Raw genomic sequence first — 13,678 nt, forward strand, 5'->3', positions numbered from 1 at the left:
ACGACCTTTATGATCCTCTTTTCGTTGCGTGGTTATAAATTAGACACCCACGTAATTGTGTTTCAGTATCCTCTGACACTTTGTCGGAAGGTACAACAATTACATGTAGTACCAATGTTACTAGTAGCACTATTAGTACAGTGTCGTCATCAAGTCGCTCTCAGAGTGACCCTTTAAGTGAGATATTAGTACTTCCGTGTGCAGTTCGCTCATCTACACGTAAAAAGAAAGTAGAATCTCTCAACAGGCAAGCCATTTGTCTTACTGATTTACTTGATGATTTAAAGCTAAAAGAAGAGAAGAAGAGTGTTTTAGAAGAAAAACAGTTGAATGCGGATTAGAAAGGAAAGAAAGGGAGAAAAAATTCAAAAAGAAGAAAAGAGAAAGAAAAAAGAAGACAAAAAGAAGAAAAAGAAAGAGGAAGGAAAAGAGAAATTGATAAGAAAGAAAGAAGAAAAGAGGAAAAGGGAAGATGACAAGAAGAGAAGGGAAGAAGAAAAGGGAAGGATAGAAGAGGAGAAAAAGCTAAAAGAGCAGACGAAAAAGAAAAACAAAACAATTACAAGAGAAGATAGAGTTTGATAGTTGCCCTATTTGTGGTGTATGATGATGCAAGTGGTCTTTGGATACAATGTGATGTATGCGATGAGTGGACAGATTTTCAATGCAGTGAACTGTCAGATAAAGATAAATTACCTGAAAATTGTGTCAAAATTGTGGACATAATTAATGTGTTATGATGTTGTATAAGTAAAATAAATTTTGTCTCACAATTATCTCTTAAGTGCAGCAGTGTCGCACAATTGCATCATTTGATCTTGTATAGTTGCAATAAAATTTCTATTAAAGGCAGGTACCGTATTTCCTTAAATAAAAGCCCGGGCGTCTATTTCCTAAAACGGTATTTGGATCTCGAAAAAATATATAAAAAATAAAAAAAACGTCAGCCCAGAGCGGGATTCGAACCCGTAACCTCATGCTTTTGACTTCTGGAACTTCAGGCATTATCCACTAGACTACTGAGTCACTCCTAGGCTAGTGTTGCGTATTTATAGTTTAATTTTATTGCTACCCCGGCGTTTATTCAAATGCGGCTTCTATTTAAGGATTTACGGTAGTTACCTTTTAACTTTTTGTTTTGCAGTGTCCGGTATACTTAAGTAAACACTGAAGAGTTTCATTCTCATAAGTGATATGTTGGTTGAGTTAGGATATCATAAAGTTATGTCTCATGATAGCACAGCCTACTCTATACTTGTTCCAGGAAGTGAAGTGATAATTGGAAAGCCGAGTTGGATAATGGAAAGTCATTGAATAAGTAATATAATTTTATTGGGTGTGTCTGTTGCAATAGATTCAATATGGCCGATAGAAACAGTGAACTGTGTTTTGTACCTTTTTTTGCTATAAACTGTTAGTAGTGGTATTTGGAAGGCTCAAAAGAGAAGAAACACAGCTAAGTTGGATCTGCTGAGAGTGTCCTGCATGATTGCAAGTACAGAGAGTGACCTGCATGCATAGGCGGCAGAACTTAAAAAATTGTGGGGGCTGACGACTAATAATTTCATTAAAATGGGTGTGGTTTCATGCAAAATGTCTGCTATTTCTTTGTTGTTGGGTTTAGACTGTTTTTTTGTCTTTTTCTCTAAATAAAATGAAGAAGTGATGACTGCAGGTCTAGTTTTACTGATAAAAGTTGGTTTTATTCAAGATTGCAGAGAATTTTTGTGGGGACTCTGCCTCTTCTGTTTCAAGATTGTAGGGGCTTTAGCCCCTCAGCCCCCCCTGTTCCGCTGCCAATGCCTGCATGGTTGCAAGTGTAGAAGGAATAGTTCATCATACTTTAGTACCGACGTGTAAAACACATTAATTGATAGACATGCAAGAAAAAACATTAATTACAATGTACAGCAGGTGTCACAACAAGTATTAAAATAGTCTTCATCAATTACTGTAGAGACTCAGTGCAGCAACTTCTTGCAATTGAACATCTTGTAAATATATAGGATGCTCTGACATCTTCGCTAAAATTTCAAAAGCTGCTGAGGGTGGTATAATCTTTAATACTGTTCGGATCACACTACAATGCTGCCTGCACAGTAAACAAAGTATTGATAACATTTCATATGATTCATGATAAAAGTACTGTTTGCAGTTATGGTTGCCATAATCCAGTCTGGTAGAGAGATAGTCCATATTCAAATTAACAGTAGCTTCTGGTAGCCATTCCCAAAATGGGTAAAAAACTCTTCACTCCTGAAGGAAGACTGCCAGCCATCTTGTGTAGCCATGCCCATCTTTTCTAATTATACCTCTTTAATTAGTCTTTATTGCCTGATGTCAATCACACTGACCAAGCCGACGGTCGCTCCTTTAATCTGCCTGGAACAATTTGATTTAGGTCAGTCCACCAGACTCTCCCCCATCTACATGTATTAATTCCTGTGGTTTCCAATCCCTTTATACTAGAGCCGGGGCCCCTGGGTCAAGTTCAACCTCCCGCCCACGCTCCTTGGCGGCTTTGATGGTGAAGCAAAAGTTTTTTCATTTTTGCCTTTTTTCATTCTGTTGTAACGTACTCATACTTCATGAATTCTAACTCTAACTGGTATCATTCTAATGCAAAGGAAAGCTCTTTCATATGATTGTACAAAACTTGTATTTTACTTTAGCTTGTTTGCAAGAAGGGATTATTATAATGACAAAAAATACATTTTGTGGTTTTAAAAGTGGTATAACATTAACATAAAACTCATCTGTACAATCAAAAGCAGTGTTATTAAAGGGTAACTTCTAGACATTTTTGAGATATTTTTATATTTGCTTAATATGATTGCCCAACCATACTAATGATGTGTTCCAACTCCCATCATCTGAAAAAAAATTATTCACTATGAGATGAACCATCAAAAATGCCCATTTTTGCTTCCAGCCTGGTTACTTCCTGTCGGTGGGTGTGGCTGAACGTGACATCACCAGTGGGATAGCTGCAGCTAAATCCATTACTTTGTAGGGGGAAATAATCCTTTATTCTTATGGCTTGTAATGTAATAGCACTAACTTAAAGATTAGAATCATTACCTTTCATTATTCTAAGCATTGAACTGCAAGAAAAAGTCATAATATCACACTTTGGTCAATCTTCTTGTTAGCTACTTTGTGTACTTTTCTTGCTGTTTTATGCTTAGAATAATGACAGCTAATGGTCCTAATCTTTAAAACAGTGCTATTACATGACTAGCCATGGAAGTAAATGATTATTATGGGAATAGATTTAGCTATAGCTTAACAGCTATCCATCTAGTGACGTCACGTTTAGCCACACCCACCGAAAGAAAGTAATTTTGCATGAAAAATTATGAGCATTTTTGAAAGGCTCATATGTCAGTGAATTATTTTTTAAGACAATTGGAGTTGGAACACAATATTAGTATTGTCAGGCAATCATAAAAAATATCTAAAAAAGCACTGAAGTTACCCTTTCAGAGGAAATACTGGACTTCTTGATGCATTTGTTTCAGATGCACAGCCATGACACCAACAGGAAGCTTAAGTGAATTTTTCTGTTATCATTATTATTATTATCATTATTATTGTTGATAGACTTTATAGCACGGAATTAAACAGAGAAAGTCAGAGGGTAATGAATGGTACGTGCACGAAAGGAACCAAGTAAATACACTGGGCCCCTGAAGTAAAAAAAACAAACTAATATCAATGATGTGGTGAATGAATAATACACTGACTGCATGGACAGAGAGCATGAAAAGTACATAGATTGTTGGGATTAAAACGAGACGTGAATGTTTGCCAAAAATGATTGTGAAGCATTTAGTAGATGCCATGTGCTTATATGCAAGCACATAAGAGACACATGTCCCTTTTGTTCTATTGTCTCTTGACCTGTTAGTTATTATTCTCTCTATCCCTCTTAATTTTTATCTTGTGATAATATTTTATTCTAAAATATATTCCGTCAAGACATTCGCTCTTAAAATTGGTGACCCGAATGTGTCTTATTTCAGTTATGTCGCGCCATGGCTCTTCACCAGTTTCAGACCAGACATTGGCGACAGTCTCTTTAAATCTACCTACATTTTGGCCAGCTGATCCTAAATTATGGTTCTGGCAGGTCAACGCACAGTTCCATAGTAACATATTACTTCATAACTGACCAAGTTTGAACATGTTATAGCTACCTTGGCTCCCCAGTATGCTGCCAAAGTATGAGAACTCATTCTCAAGCCTCAAGACGCCGACCCTTACGATTGACTTAAGGAGAAATTAATCAAGAGGACTACTGCCTCTAAATAATGCCATCTTCAATTGCTTTTTAATGCGGAAGATTCATGAGACTGGACACCCTCTCAACTTTTATGACGTATGCAACAGTTGCTGGGTGGCAAAGCTGCTACTGCTGATTAGTCTTTTCTTTGCTAGTTATTTCACCAGTGCTTGCCTCCTAACATACGTATGGTTCTTCTCTTTACGAAGGATAATGGAGATCTTAAGTCTCTGGCTGCTTTAGCTGACAGAAGTTTTGGAAGTAGCCCTACCTGCCGTTAATGCAGTACAAACCACAAAACTCTTAGTTGATCTAAAGCAGCTGTGTAGTGACATTGCTGCTCTCAAGAAACTGGTGACATCTCTGTCTGATACAAGGCATCCTCGTTTCTTTAGATGTTGTACTCCTAGCCCAGCTCCATCCAATTGATCTACTACTGTATGCCGATACCATGCTCAATTTGCTGAGAAGGCTACTAAGTGTATCAAACCTTGCTCTTGGTCTCAGAAAAACGTACAGGCCGACCGTTGATGGCGACCGGCGCGTTCGGCCTAAGTACTTTTTGCCTATTTTTTTGTGTTTCTCATCTCAGGTACTTGGTGGATACTGAAGCTGAGGTTAGTACTATCCCTCCTAATAAACTAGACAGACAAGAAGGACCAGCTGGTTTATCTCTTCAAGCAGCTAATGGTAGTCAAATATCTACGTATGGGACCCATTCACTAACCCTTCATCTAGGACTCGTTTTGCTGGATATTTATTGTAGCAGACGTTAAGTATCCCATCTTAGGTGTGGACTTCCTTCAACACCACGGTTTACCGGTTGATGTTTGTCATAAAAATCTCATAGATGATAATAAAACTTTGAAGACTAATATGTTATACACACACCAAAATACACACAGTCTCACTACACTTAACCCTCTCCTTTCTTCTAATCCTTTTTCCTCTCTCCTTTTAGGGTACCCAGAATTACTCCAACCAAAGAATACTCAGGCTCAGTGAAGCATAACGTTGTACATCGAATCAAAACTACAGGCCCTCCTACTTCTGCATGTACTCAATGTTTAGTACCTGATCATTTGAAGGTAGCCTGTGCTGAGTTCGAACACATGCTAGAGCTTGGAATTATACAGCTCTCTTTAAGCTGCTGGTCTTCCGCCTTACACTTAGTTGCTAAACCCACACAAGGTGATTGGAGACCATGTGGAGATTACTATCAACTCAACCGTGTCACTATCCTCCTATCCCTCATATTCAGAATTTCAGCTCCACACTTCATGGTTCCACTATTTTTTCCAAATTAGATTTGAAATGAGCATATCATCAGATCCCAGTACATCCAGCTGACATTCCCAAGACTGCTATAACGACTCCATTTGGTTTATTTATGGATGCTGTTTGGTTTGAGAAATGCAGCTCAAACGTTCCAGCATTTCATGAATCCATTGGTGGCGGCAGGGTCTTGTGGTAAAAAAATGGCGCGGGAAGCGCATTGCGATTTTGGCCACTCCCACTTTTTTTGTGCGTATTTTGGGCATATTCTTAACAAACGCATATATTATAATATACCATAAAAATATGCTGAAAAGGCCTCTATCTTATTTTTAAAACTCTATTCAACTTGTAAAGTGTTATTCCTGGTCCTCCTGGAAGGCATGTTGACAAAAGAACGCAAAAAGATGGTGTCTTGCTAGCTATGGTACTTTTTCATGACTACAACTGTTGTCATTAATTAAATTCTCAGTTCCAGTCAAAATTTTTGGTCAGGCATTGCATGACTATGCCCAACCCTGCAGACACCTATGTATAGATCAGGTGTAATGGGGACTTCACTTCGTGTATACTGATATTGATGATGTATTAATAGCAGGTGGCAGCGAAGAGGAACATTGTCAACATCTGAAACAAGTACTTGATTGTTTTAAGGAATATGGAGTTATTGATAATCCTAGTATGTGTCAGTTAAGATTCCCTTCTCCACAGTTCCTTGGACATCTTATTAGAAGATGGAATCTCTCCACTTGAGTCTAGAGTGTCTGCAGTGAGGGATTTTCCTTTACCAAAGTCGCAACGTAAGCTGAAAGAGTTCCTGGGATTAATAAATTATTATTGTCGTTTCATACCTCAATGTGCTCAAATACTCCATCCTCTACATATGCTCCATTCTCATTCTCTCACTAATTCTGAATTACGGTGGTCTGAGGAATGTCTCACTGCTTTTGACCATGCTAAAACAGCTCTAGCAAACACCACTTTATTGTTTCATCCTATACCTGGTGCTGTGGTGTCTATTATGAGTGATGCTTCTGATGTAGTGTGGGAGTTGTCCTGCAGTATGGTCTTTGCAACCGACTGCATACTATTCTCACAAACTCTCTCCAACTGAATGTTGATACAGTACCTATGATAGGGAATTATTTGCTATTTATTTAGCCATCAAACGCTTCAGATACTATGTCGAGAGCCGGGCTTTTACTGTGTACACAGACCACAAGCCACTTACCTACTCCATGAATACTAAGTTCGACAGATCTTCACCTCTACAGGCTCATAACTTAAACTACATACCTTAAATCACGTCAGACTTCCACTTAAACCTGTTGCTGATGCCTTGTCATGAGATTAGATGAATCAGGTAGAGACTAACCCTTTCATTATTGATCTAGAAGCAATGGCTACTGCACATTGTAATTGTGAGTTTTTGACACATGATGCTCCCACACTTTCTTTTTACAGCTTGCTCCACTGGCTCATTCCTCTAACACTATATGTGAAGTGTCTACATGATAATCCCGCCCTGTAGTACCTCCCTTATTTAGACAGTTTATATTTCACTCTCTTCATTCGCACTCTCATCTGGGAATTTGGGCATCTCAAAAACTTATCTCCTCTCATTTTGTATGGCCCCAGATGCATAGAGATATTAAGCATTGGACTCAAGCATGTTTGGCTTGTCAGTTGTCAAAAGTTCACAGACACTCTATCCCCTCTTTCAACTTTTCGGGTACCTGACGTTCGTTTTGACAACATCCTTATTGATATAGTGGGACCTCTCCCATCTTCTAACAATTATTCATACCTGTTAACTTGTATTGATAAGTTTATTTGTTGGCCTAAGGCTATTCCTATGGTGGATAACACAGCTGCAACTGTAGCTCAACCATTAGTATCTGGTTGGATATCTTGATTTGGAGTACCATCAACAATTACTACAGATAGGGGGTCGCAATTTTAATCATTCCTCTTGTTTAATTTGATGAAGTTATTATGAACGACTCGTATCCGCACTACTTATTATCCATAAAGAAATGGCTTAATCGAACGGTTCCATGGTCATTTAAAAGGGGCTTTGTGAGCTCAGTCTCTCTCTCTCACTCATAATCTGAATTGTTACCACTAGTTCTTTTAGGTATTTGGACAGCAATCAAAAAGGATCTCCAGTTTTCAACTGCTGAGCAAATATATGGAGCCACACTTCGTCTCTTTGGTGAGCCTATCTCTCCTTCCGTCCTTACTCGTTCTAATCACTCTGATTACATCACCAGACTCCGCTCTTTTACGGCTCAGTTAAAAGCTACACCTTGTACTCCTGGTGAGCATCAGACCTTCATTCATCCCTCTCGCTCCATCTACTCCTTTTTTTGTTAGACGGGATTTAGTGAAACGACCATTACAATATCTGTATGATGGTCCATACAAAGTTCTTAATTATACTGACAAATATTTCACTATAGACCTTCAGGGTAAGCATGATAATGTCAGTATTGATTGATTAATGCCAGCTTATTTTGATTCACATAATTCTGTATCCTCCCATTATAACTCATCTCCTACTCGTTCTCCCACTGCTCTTTTTTCCTCTTAACACTACACGTTCGGAGACCGACAGTACTTGCTCGGATACCAACACTTGTCAGATTCCCTCAACGACTCAATCTATAGACTGGTATGACAACCTATTATTACTATTTTTATTATCACTGTGACTATTATTATTACTATTATTATTATTATGGCCATTATGGTTTGGAATCATTGCAAAAGAATATATATATATATATATATTATTACTATTATTATTATTACTATTATTATCATTATTATAAGTAAAAATAATGAACATGCATGTACAAACAAAACCAGAAAATAGGGGAAAGAGCAGAAATGAAGCTAACGAAAAGAAAACATGAACAAAAAACAAGAAGTAGCTAAGAAGAGAAAAAAAGTTGGATCTGGGCAACTAAGATAGAACGAAGGGGAGGGAAGCGGCTACGCCACATTGGTGCATTAGCACGCCACAAGCAGACAAATAGCCTCTAGAAAAGATGTCGGGACACCTCAGAAGAATGTAATCCTCTTCGTGAGGCAAGGTGGTGACCAGTAGTGTGGATCACACAGGCTGCCTTCCAACTCCACCCCCTAGCGTCTCCATAGCTAATGGTTGGAAAAAACCTCAATGGCACTCCTAAAAATGCACATTGTTCTTCCTCTCCTCAGCAAATAACAGGGTGTGAAGACGAACAGTGGCAGATTTAGAGACAGTCAGTTGTTGGAGGGGAGAAATCACAGTGACATCCATGGCTGCAGGATGGCCGAAAAACTAGGAGGGAACAAAGATGTCAGCTGGGCTGTAAGAGGAATGAGGCACCAACAATAGGACCTCCCTTCGGGGGGAAAGGGCAGCTAACTGGGCAGCAATTAAGATGATTCCCAGAGGTTGTTGTGCTTGTAAATCCTATCCCCATTCCCACCACAAGCCACCACGTGATCCCCAATTGGGTCAGCGGGTTTCAGACAAATGGAACAGTCTTGACCAGAGGCAGAGAGAGGAACACCAAGCCAGTAACATAAAGAAACACAAAATTTTGGACTCAAAAATGAAGACCTAAATTAGAGAAAGGAAGGGCAGTGACCCAGTCCCCTGCATGAGGAAGAGAAGAGGACGAAGCCAGAGCACGGTGTCTTGGATTAGAAGCAGAGCCAAGAAGACCCTCAAATAATGAGTTATCAATCAGGTGGGAAAGAGACCTCTGAGAAATGGGTATTTCAAAGAGTTCCAAAAAAGAGAGGGGACCCCATTCTAGACCTGAACAAAATACATGTAAGGCAGAAGAGATAGATGTATGAAGGTGGAACTGACTGGCCCGACAGAGAATAAATGAGAGGACTACAAGCATGAACAGAGCCGATGAAGATAGCAGCACAGTGAACACTAGCTTGACTAAGCCCCAAACCACCTAGACGGATAGCTTTAAGGCGAGTTAAGGTGATACAGAACCTCCAATAAGATTTGAGAGGGCATCAAAAATCACAGAGTCAAACTGCTGATACACTGGAAGAACCTCTGGAGCGGAGATGCGAAGAGCAGTCAGGAATATGGGAAGACTCACACAAGAGTGAAGAAGGGCAAACTCTGACTGGATGTTTTGAGAGATGGAAGTAGGGAAATCAACAATTTAATTTTCTCCACCCTCTCAGCTACAATAGAACGACAGAAGGAGGTAAAGCCAATGCGTGCCCCTGACAGAACAAAACCTTCTGAAGATGAGTGGATGCCTTCCAGAGAAGAGGGAAGGGAGGCAGAGGAATCTGATGAATAAAGAAAAGACTTATAGAGGTTGAGAGTAAGCCCAACTGAAGGACCACTGTCCTCAATGATACTCAAAGCCGAGCTAAGATCCTCAAGACAGCCACAGAGTACACCATTGTCGAGGTACCAAGCATTAAGATGAAGAACTGGCACAATGCATGAGATCTTCTTAACAATGGGATGAAGGAGGAGGAAAATAGAATGGGACCCAAGGGATCTCCATGCTGCAGCAGCTGGAAATGGTTGCATTCCCAAAAATGAGGTTAGATTTGACTCCGTAGCTGAGCTCCACCTAGGGGGAGAGAGAGAAAATATGAGCTTTCACCTCTTTAAAAAGAGCCCGATGATCTATTCTATTAATTAAAAGCATTAGCAAAGTCTATACATAGACAATGCTTAGGAGTGGAAATATCAGAGTGAAACAATAACAGAATGTATGACAGATTGAGCTCCATTGGAAGAACCAATCCCAACGTGATGAGGAGAAAGAATGGTACAGGTCTGAGGAAGAACAAAAGCAACAAGGCATTTGGAGGTAAGGCGGTGGAAGATCTCACCTATGGCAATTGGTTGAAGATGTCCCGATTTCTTCATAGAAGCGAGAAGTGATGCACCACAGAGATTAGGGACAACTGACTGAGGAAAGAGGCCAGAACTCAGAAGAAAGATAAATTGAGTGAGGTGAAGATGAAACTAACTGGCGATAGATGGAAAGGGGCAATTACTTCCTTCATTGAGGTGGTTAGCACAGAGACCCGAGGGACCAGGAGCCGCGTTTGGGGGGAATGATAGGACTGCCTTCGCAAAAGTACCTGGGGAATAAGATAGGGGGGAAAGATTAGAGGGAGGAGGAGAAATGGGAGTGGGAGAAGTGGGAGGAGAAAGTGATGAATGAAGGGGAGAAGTAAACAAAGGTGGAGAGAGAGGAGCAAAAGAGAGAGGCTGGAGAGATGGAGGGGGAGACAAGGAGGTGAGGGAGGAGAAGGGGGTAGAGAGGGGAGGCGAACAGAAGAGAGAGGGAGAGGAGGAAGAATAAGGGATGAAGAAGAGCTTAAAGGAGATATCCGAGAGATCAGAGGAGGAGGGAGGGAAGGAGAGGGAGAAGGGGAAAGGTCTGACTAAGGGTGCTTAGCAAGCATTATTGAAAGAGACTCATTAGGAGGGGCGAGATTGTGTGAAGCCAGCACCTGGAGAGCGGAGAACCTTACAGAAGCGACCATTTTGAGCAGAAAGGCAAGCACTTGTAGCATTGCTAACTGAAGGATGAGAAGAAGAAAAATGAGAGGCACAATTGCTAGCCTCATCCCAAAAATCCTTAAAATATCTGTCACACCAGGCTTTAATACGATCTCTGATGATGGTAACTAAAGATTGAGAGTTTTTATGGCTTCGAAAGGAAAAGAATGCATTTGGGCAGGATAAATAGCAGATACCATGCTTTGAGATCATTGGGGTGGTCAAGAACAGCTTTCAAAGAAGCAGAGGACTCCAGTCCACTGGTCCCTAGTAGCATTAGGAACATGAAAAAGAGTGGCTACTGGAAGACGGCAAATCTCCAATAATGAAGGCAGTGAAGGGCAGTGAGATCTAGTCAATGGCTCTGAGAGAGCGGTGGTGGCACTAGAAGACTGACCTTTCTCCACAGAGGTCGAAGTAGAGAGGTCAGAGCTCTGGTTAAGGTCCTGTGGGGAAGGAGAGCCACGTGGTGGCGACGCATTGAGCGAGTTAGGGGGACCTGAAACATGGTCAAACGAGTTCTGGCAGGCCCCATCTTTCCCAGGAAGACAATAAGAACAAAGAACAGGAGCAATGAATGCAATTGGCACTTTCACCATTACACTGGCCGCATCTGGTGGCAGCCATATTTATAATAATAATAATAATAATAAAATAGCCGCCTATTGCAAGTGTAATAGCAGGAAGGCTAAGTGCTCTAGATGTTCTTGTGTCGCTGGTAAAAGGGTTTGCACTTCTTGCAAGGCTCCCTTTTCTAACAGAGCTTCCCTTTCTCAACAGTCGCCTGCGGTTAGCCAGCCATCTTCTCAACAGGTTTCCACGTGGTCCTCCGCTCACGCCGCTTCTGCCACTTCTACTCGTGTATCCATGCCTCCTTCTTTATCTTCGGTGTGCTCTACGAGGGTCTTCACTCTCTCACATGTCCCTAAAGGGGCCAGAGATGCCTGGGCGGGGGTCTTTGCCCAAGAACTCAAGGCCACCTGCTCCTCTCCTATGGATGTCTCGCAGTGGTCTCCTCTACTCATGCTCCCTAAATGCATCCTCCTTAGTCCCACAGTAGCTGGTCCCCGTGATTGGAAGGTCACTCTTGAACTGGTTCGTGACCATCTACGCCTATGGTCTCAGGGTTCTCTCTCTGATCTGTGGGATGAGGTTTTAAGGGAAGCTGATAGGGTCAGTAATAGCTTCCCCTCTAATCACTCTGACTCTAAGATTCGTCATTGCAAAAGAGCAGTGGAAGATGGGCAGTATTGAAAGGCTATCCAGTCTCTCTCTGCTAGAGGTCTGGCCCCTGATAACGATGAGTCCTTTCAGGCGCTTCTGGATCTTCATCCACACTCCTGACGTCCATCTCTCCCCTCCACCTCCCCTGCCCCTCTCTCTGCCACATTCTCTGCCTCCATGGTTCTTGCTGCTACTGACTTCTTCCCCAAAGGTTCCTCTTCTGGTTCGTCTGACCTCAGACCTTCTCACCTCCAGGAGCCGGTCCACTGTCCCTCCACCCATGCTCACAATTTCCTTAATGCTCTCACTGCTTTCTACCTCATGGCTGCTAATGGGAACATCCCTGCTAATATTGTTCCTTTTTTTCTGTGGAGTTTTGCTTATTGCTTCTCTCAAGAAGAATGGCGGTGTCCGTCCCATTGCTGTCATTGAGTCTCATTGCCGTCGAGTCTCCAAATGCCTCATGGCTGCCATTCTCCCCCAGGCTGTGGAGTGCTTATCTCCTCTTCAGCTTGGTGTTGGTGTCCCTGGTGGCGCTGAGGCTATTATTCACGCAGTTAATATCCATCTCTCCTCTTCTGCTCCTGATACTAATAAGCCTACGCTGCTTGTGGACTTCTCTAATGCCTGCAATTGCATTGATTGGTCACCTATGTTCTTAGAAATTCATCAACGTCTTCCATGTCTTTCTGCCTGGTTCGAAACTTGTTCTGGCTCTGCCCCTGTCCTTCAATACAACAATAGGTCTATTTCTAGTTGTTCGGGTGTTCAACAAGCGGACCCTTTAGGTCCTTTGGGATTTGCTCTTGCTCTTCAGCCTGTAGTTAAACATCTATCTAGCTCTATTCCCTCCTAGTGTCTTAATCAGTGGTATTTGGATGACGGCGTCTTATCTGGGGACATTGATAGTCTCCAGCAGGCTCTAAGCATTATTGAATCTTTGGGTCCTTCTAGGGGTCTTTATCTTAATAGGGGTAAGTGTCTTCTTTCTCTCCCTCCAAACCTAGTCCTTCCATTTAACCCTTTACCTCCTGAAATCCCTATATCTACAGGTGGCTTTGTTCTTTTAGGTTCTCCTATTGGCCCCTCCTCCTATATTTCCTCTGTCCTCTTCAGCACTATTTCTAAAATTAGTCACAACCTGTCTCTCCTCCCTTCTCTCAGAGATGCTCAGATGGAGACTACCCTCCTTTGATCATGCTTTTCTCTCTCAAAACTTTCTGTTTTTCTCCGTACTTGTAATCCTGTCTCCCTTATTTCTCATTATGAGTCTTTTGATTCCCTTACCTCATCCTCCCTCTCTGAATCAGTAGGTGCCCACCTCAGTCAGTGGTCATGGC

The 13,678-nt window shown here is 41.4% G+C and overlaps 1 pseudogene; it reads left to right on the forward strand.

The window, feature by feature from the left end:
* LOC109585426 (uncharacterized) overlaps positions 1-8,155 on the forward strand; it is a 13,059-nt pseudogene extending 4,904 nt beyond the window's left edge.
* The last annotated feature ends 5,523 nt before the right edge of the window (positions 8,156-13,678 follow it).

The sequence above is a fragment of the Amphimedon queenslandica genome, unplaced genomic scaffold (genome assembly GCF_000090795.2).
Source record: "Amphimedon queenslandica unplaced genomic scaffold, v1.1 AMPQUscaffold_13064, whole genome shotgun sequence".
Classification (NCBI taxonomy): domain Eukaryota; kingdom Metazoa; phylum Porifera; class Demospongiae; order Haplosclerida; family Niphatidae; genus Amphimedon; species Amphimedon queenslandica.